Below are 7,578 nucleotides of genomic sequence, written 5' to 3'. Positions count from 1 at the left end.
GGAACGGAATGGAGTAGATTGGAATGCAGTGCAGTGGAATGGAGTGGAGTGCAGTGCAGTGGAGAGCAATGGAATGTGGTGGAATGGAGTGGAGTGGAATGAAATGGAATATAATGGAATGGAGTGAAGTGGACTGGAGTGGAGTGGAATGTACTAGATTGAAGTGGATTGGACACGACTGGAATGGAATAGAATGATATGGAGTGGAGAGGAGAGGAATGGAGTGGAGTGGAGTGGAAAGGAGTGGAGTGGACTGGAATGGAATGGAATGCAGTGGAATGGAATTGAATTAAGTAGAGGGGAATGCAATGGCATGGAATGGAGTGGAGTGGAGTGGATTGCAGTGGACTGGAAAGGAGTGGAGTGCAATGGAATGGAGTTTAACGGAATGGAATGTAATGGAATGGGGTAGTGTGGAGTGGAATAGAGTGGAATGGAGTGGAGTGGAGTGGAATGGAGTGAAGTGGAATGGAGTAGAGTGGAATGGATAGGAATGAGTGGAATGGAATGGTATGTAAATTAACAGAATGAAGTGAAGTGGATTGCAATAGAGTGGAGTGAAGTAGAATGGAGAGAAATTTACGGGAATCGAATAGAATGGAATGGACTGGAGTAGAATGAAGTGGAGTGGAATAGCGTGGAGTGGAGTGGAGTGGAATGGAATGTAACGGAATGGCGAGGAGTGCTATGGATTGGAGAGGAGTGGAACTGAGTTTAGTGGATTGGAGTGGAAAGGAATGAAATGTAGTGGAGTGGAATGGAATGAAATGTAGCAGAGTGTAATGGAGAGGAGTGGAGTGGAATGGAGAGGAATGTAATGGAGTGGAATCGAATTGGTGGAGTGGAATGAAGTGGATTGGAGTGGAATGGAGTGGAGTGCATCAGAGGGGAAGGGAAGGGATTTGAATGAAATTTAATGGAATGCACTGGAATGGAATGGAGTGGAAAGATGTGCAATGGAGTTGAATGGAATAGAACTTCTTTGAGTGGAGTCGAATGGTATGGAATGGAGTGGAGTGGAATTGAATGGAATGGAATGGATTGGAATTGACTGAAGTAGAGTGGATTAGAGTGCAGTGGAATTGAATGGAGTGGAATGCAATTTAATGGAATGAAAAATTGTGGAGTGGAATGCTATGACAGGCAATGGAGTAGAGTGGAGTGTACTGGAGTGTAGAGGAGTGTAGTGGAATGGATTGTAGTGGAATGGAATGGATTGGAACGGAATGGAGTGGAATGGAATAGATTGGAATTCAGTGAAGTGGAGTGGACTGGAGTTGACTGGAGTGGAATGGAATGCAGTGGACTGGATTGGAATGGCATAGAAAGGAGTGGAGCAGAATGGAGTGGATTGCAGTGGAGGGAAGTGGAATGGAGTGGACCGGAGAGAACTGGAATGGAACTGATTGGAATGAAGTGGAGTGGAGTGGAATGGTGTGCAGTGGAGAGGAATGGATTGGAAGGGAATGGCTTGGAATGGAATGCAGTTGAGTGGAGTGGAATGGAGTTGAATGGAAAGAAAGGGAATGGAATCGAGTGGAATGCAGAAGAATGGAATGGAGCAGAGTGGAACTGAATGGTATGCAGTTGAAAGGAATGGAATGGAATGCAGTGGAGTGGAATGGAATGGAGTGGAGTGTAATGGAGTAGAACGGAATGGAATGGAATGGAGTGGATAGGAATGGAATGGAAAAGAGGGGAGAGGAGAGGAATGGAGTCGAGTGGATTTGAGTGGAATGGAGTGGAATGGAGTGGAATGGAATGGAATGGATTTGAATGGAATGGAAGGGAACTGAATTGAGTAGAGTGGAGTGGCGTAGAATGCAGTGGAATGGAATGAAATGGAATGGAATGGATTGGAGTTCAGTGGAATGGAATGGAGTGAAGTGGAATGGAATGGAGAGGAGTAGAATGGAGTCGAGTGGACTGGAATGGAACGAAATGGAATGGAGTGCAGTGGAATGGAGGGGAGCGGAGTGGAGTGGAATGGAATGGAGTGGAGTGGTATGGAGTGTTGTGGAGTGGAATAGAGTTGAGTGGGGTGGAGTGGAGTGGAATGGAATGGAAGGGAGTGGAGTGCAATAGAGAGGAGTGGAGTGCAATGTAGTGGAATGTGATGAAGTGGAATGGAATGGAGAGGAGTGGAGTGGTTTGGAGTGGAATGGTGTGGAAAGGAAAGGAATTCAATGATATGGAATGGAATGGAGTGGAAGAGAATGTAATTGAAAGAAATGGGGTGGAATGGAGTGGAATGGAATGCAATGCAATGGAATGGAATTGAGTGGAATGGAAAGGAATGTAGTGCAATGGAATGCAATGGAATGCATTGTCATGGAGAGGAGTGGATTGGAAAAGAGTGGAGTGGAGGACAATGGAGTGGAGGACAATGGAGTGGAGTGAAATGGACTGGAATGTAATAGAGTGGAATCGAGTGGAGTGGAGTGGAGTTGAATGGAATGGAATGGAATGGATTGCAATAGATTGGAGGGGAGTGGAGTTCAGTGGAGGTCCGTGGAATGGAATGGAATGGAATGGAATGGAATGGAATGGAATGGAATGGAATGGAATGGAATGGAATGCAGTGGAGTGGAATGGAATGAAGTGGAGTGGAATGGGATGGAATGGAAGTGAATTGAGTGGAATGGAGGGGAGTGGTGTGAAATGGAGTGAAGTGGACTGGAATGGAGAGGCATGGAATAGAATGGAGTGGAGTGGAATGAAATGGAGAGGAGTGGAGTGGAACTGGGTGGAGTGGTGTGGAATGTAATGGAGTGGAATATAATGAAAAACAATGGAGTTGATTGTAGTGGAATGCAATGGAGTGAGGTGGAATGGAGTAGAATGTAATGGAATGGAAAGGAGTGGAGTGGAATGGTGTGGGGTAGAATGGAGTAGAGGGGAATGCATTGGAATGGAATGGAGTGGAATGGAATGGAATGGAATGCAATGGAGTGGAGTGGAGTGGAGTGGAATGGAGTACAGTGGAGTGGAATATAGTGGAGTGCAGTGTAATGCAGTGGAATGGGCTTTATTGGAGTGGAGATGAGTTGAATGGAATGGAGTGGAGTGGAGTGCAGTGGAGTGCAGTGCAATTGAATGGAAATGAGTGGAGTGGAATGGAGAGGAATGGAATGGTGTTGAATGGAATAGGGAGGAGTGGAATGGAATTGAATAGAGTGGAATAGAGTGAAATGGAATGGACAGGAGTGGAGTGGACTTGAGTGGAATGGGATGGAGTTGATTGGAGAGAACTGGCTTTGATTGGAGAGAGTGGAGTGGTATGAAGTGGAGTGTACTGGATTGGAATTGAGTGGAATGAAAGGGAGTGGAAAGGAATGGAATGGAATGGAATGGAGTAGAGTGGATGGAGTGGAGTTTAATGGAGTAGAGTGGAATGGAATAGAGTGGAATGGAATGGAATAGATTGAAGTGGAGTGGAATGGAATGGATTTGGATTGGAGTGCAGTGGAGTGGAACGTGTTGGAATGGAATGAAATTGAAAGAAATGGAATGGAATGAAGTGGAATGGAATGGAATGGAATCGAATTGAATGGAATCGAATGGAATGAAATGGAAAGGAATGGAATGGAGTGGAGTGAAGTACAATGGAGTGGCATAGAATGGAATGGAGAGGAGTGGAGTGTAATGGAGTGGAATGGAAAGGAGTGGAGTGGAGTGGAGTGGAATGAAATGGAATGGAGAGGGGTGGAATGGAATGGAATGGAGTGGATTGGAATGGAATGGAATGGAATCCAGTGGAATTGATTGGAGTAGAGTGGAGTGGAATGGAATGGAATGGAATTCAGTGGAATGGAATTGAATGGAACGGAATTGAAGGGAGTGGAGTGGAGTGGAATGGAGTGGAGTGGAGTGGAATGGAGTGGAGTGGCGTGGAATGGAATGGAGTGGAGTGGAATGGAATGGAATGGAATGGAGTGGAATGGAATGTAATTTAGTGGTGTGGATTGGAGTGGAACGGAATGGAGTGGAGTGGAATGGAATGCAATGTAGTGGAGTGGAGTGGAGTGGAAAAAATGGAATGCAGCGGAGTTTAATGGATTGAAATGGAAAGGAATTAAATGGAATGTACTTTAATGGAATGTAAAGGAAAGGAAAGGAATGGAGAGGAGAGGAATGAAATAGAATGGAATGGAATTGAGCAGAGTGGATCTGAGAGAAGTGAAGTGGAGAGGAATAGAGTGGAGTGCAGAAGAATGGAATGGAGTGAAGTGAAGTGGAATAGAATGGGATGAAGAGGAATGGAATGGAGAATAATGGAATGGAATGGAGTGGACTTCAGTTGAATGAAGTGGAGTGGACTCGAATGAACTGGAATGGAATGGGATGTAATGGAAATGAGTGGACTGGAGTGGAGTGGAGCAGAGTGGAGTCGAATGGATTTTAGAGGAATTGAATGGAAAGGAATGGTGTGGAGTGGAATGCAGTGGCATTAATTGGAGTGGAGTGGAGTGGAGAGGAGAGGAGTGTTGTGCAATGGAATGTAGTGGAATGGAAAGGATTGGAAAGGAATGGAATAGAGTGGAATGAAATGGAATGCATTTGAATGGAAAGGAATGCAATGGAATGGAGTGTAGTGGAATGGAGTGGAATGGAATGGAGTGAAGTGGAGTGGAGTGGCGTGCAGTGGAATGGAATGAAGTATAGTGGAATGGAACGAAATGGAGTGGAACTGAATGGAGTTGAGTTGAGTGGAGTGGATTAGAGTGGAGTGGAATGGAGTGGTGTGGACTGGAATGGAGTGGAGTGGAATGGAATGGAGTGGAACAGAATGGAATGGAATGGAATGGAGTGGAGTGGAATTGAGTGGAGTGGGATGGAGTGGAGTGGAGTGGATTAAAGAGGAGTGGAGTGGAATGTAATGGATTGGAGTGGAGTGGAATGAACTGGAGTGGAGTGGAATTGAGTTGAAAGGAAAGAAATGGAATGCAGAGTTGCAGAATGGAGAGGAGTGGAATGGAGTAGAGTGGAATGGATTTGAGTGGAGGGGAGTGAGGCTGATTGGAGTGGAATGGAGTTGAGTGAAATAGAGTGAATGCAATGGAGTGGAATGGAGTAGAGTGGAGAGCAGTGGAGTGGACTGAGGTGGAATAGAATGGAATTGAGTGGAATGGAAAGGAAAACAATGGAATGGTGTGGAATGAAGTGGAGAGGAATGGAGTACATTGGAATGGAATGGAATGGAGTGGAAAAGAATGGAATGGAATTGAATGGGTGTAGAGGAGTGGTTTGGGGTGGAATGGATTGGAAAGGAGTGGAGTGGAAGGAAATGGAATGGATTGGAGTGGACTGGATTGGATGGAGTGGAGTACAGAGGAATGGAGTGGAGTGGAATGGTATGGCAGGGAATGGAGAGGATTGGAGTGGAGGGGAGTGGAGTGGAGTGGAATGGAGTGGAGTGGAGTGGAGTGGAATGGAATTGAATGGAGTGGAGTGGAGTGGAACATAGTGGAATCGAGTTGAAGGGAATGGAGTGGAGTGGAGTAGAGTTGAGTGGATGAAGTGGAGTGCAGTGTAATGGAATGGAATGGAGTAGAGTGGAATGGAATGGAGTGGAGTGGAATGAAATGGAGTGGTATGAAATGCATTGAAATTGAATTGAGTGGAGTGAAATTGAATGGAGTATAATGGACTGGAATGGATTGGAATGGAATGGAATGGAATGGAATGGATTGGAATGGAATAGAATGGAATGGAATGGAATGGAATATAATAAAATGGAGTGGAATGGAATAGAATGGAATGGAGTGGAGTGGAATGCAATGGAGTGGAATGGAATGGAGTGGAGTGGAATGGAGTTAAGTGGGGTGGAATTTGGTGGAGTGGCATGGAATGAATTGGAATAGAATGGAGGGAAGTGGAAAAGAGTGGAGTTGAATGGAGTGGAATGGAATGCAATGGCATGAAATGGAGTGGAATGCAAAGCAATGTAGTGGAGTGGAATGGAGTACAGTGGAATTGAATGGAATGGAGTGGAGTAGATCAGAGTGGATTGTAGTGGAGTGGAGGGGAATGGAGTATAATGGATTGGAATGGAATGTTGTGGAATGGAATGGAGTGGAATGGAATGGAGTGGAGTGGAATGGAGAAGAGTGGAATGGTGTGGAATGGAATGGAATTGAAAGGAGTAGAGTGGAACGTAGTGGATTGGATTGGAATGGAGTGGAGTGGAATTGAATGGAATGGAATGCAACGGCAAGGATTGCAGTGGAATGGAGTAGAATGGAATGGAATGGAATGGAATGCAATAGAATGGAGTGGAGTGGATTGAAAGAGAATAGAGTGGATTGGATTGGAATGGAATGGAATGCAATGGAATGGAAAGAAATAAAATCGAGTGGAATGGAATAGAATTTAGTGGAGTAGAGTTGAATGCAATGGAGAGGAATTGAAAGGAGTGGAGTGGAACGGAGTGGAGTGGAGTGGAAAATAGTGGAGTGGCATGTAATAGATTGGAATAGAATGGAGTGGTGTGGATTGGAGTGGAGTGGAATGCAGTGGAGTGGAATGCCATGGCATTGATTGGAGTGGAATGCAGTGGAATGCAATGGTATAGATTGGAGTGGAGTGGAGTGGAAAACAGTGGAACGGAATGGAATGGGGTGGAATGGAGTGGAAGGGAATGGAATGGAGTGGAGTGAATTGGACGGGAATGCAGTCGAATGGAGTGGAATGGAGTGGAATGGAGTGGAGTGGAATCAAGAGGAATTGAATAGAATGGAATGGAGTAGATTGTAATGGAATGGAGTCTATTGGAATTTATTGGAGCGAAGCGGAGTGGAATGCAGTGGAGTGGAGTGGAATGGAACGGAGTGGAGTGGGATGGATAGTAATGGAATGTAGTGGAGTGCAGAGGAAAGGAATGGAATGGAGTGGAGTGGAATGGAGTGTAATGGAATGCAGAAGAAAAGAATGGAGTGGAATGGAATGGAGTAGAGTGAAGTGAATTGTAATGGAATGGAACGGAGTGGAGTGCAATGGAGTAGAATGGAACGGACTGGAAAGGATTTGATAGGAGATGAATGGAATGGAATGGACTGGAATGGAGTGGAATGGAATGGAATGGAATGGAATGGAATGGAGTGGAATGCAATGGAATTTAATAGATTGGAGTGGAATGGCCTGAAATGGAGTGGAATGGAATGGAAAGGAATGGAATGTCATGAATGGACTGGAATGGAATGGAATGGCAAGGATTGGAGTAGAGTGGAGTGGAATGGAGTGGAGTGGTGTGGACAGGACTGGAATGGAAAGGAATGGAATGGTACGGAGTGCAGTGGAATGTAGTGAAATGGATTATAATGGAGTGAAGTGGTTTGGAAAGGAATGGAAGGGACTGGAGTGGATTGGAGTGGAAAGGACTGGATTGGAATGGAGTACACTGGAGTGGAAAGGAATGGAATGGAGTGGAGTGGAATGGAGTTGTGTGGAATGGAATGGAGTGGAATTAAATGGAGTGGATTGAAGTAGAGTGGAGTGGAGGGGTATGTATTGGAGTGTAGTGAATTGGATTGGAGTGGAATGAAGTGAAGTGCATTGGAATGGAAAGCACTGGAGTAG

Source organism: Pongo abelii, chromosome 17 (assembly GCF_028885655.2).
Source record: "Pongo abelii isolate AG06213 chromosome 17, NHGRI_mPonAbe1-v2.0_pri, whole genome shotgun sequence".
NCBI lineage: Eukaryota > Metazoa > Chordata > Mammalia > Primates > Hominidae > Pongo > Pongo abelii.
The sequence above is the reverse complement of the archived record's forward strand: the minus strand, read 5'-3'. Positions refer to the sequence as shown.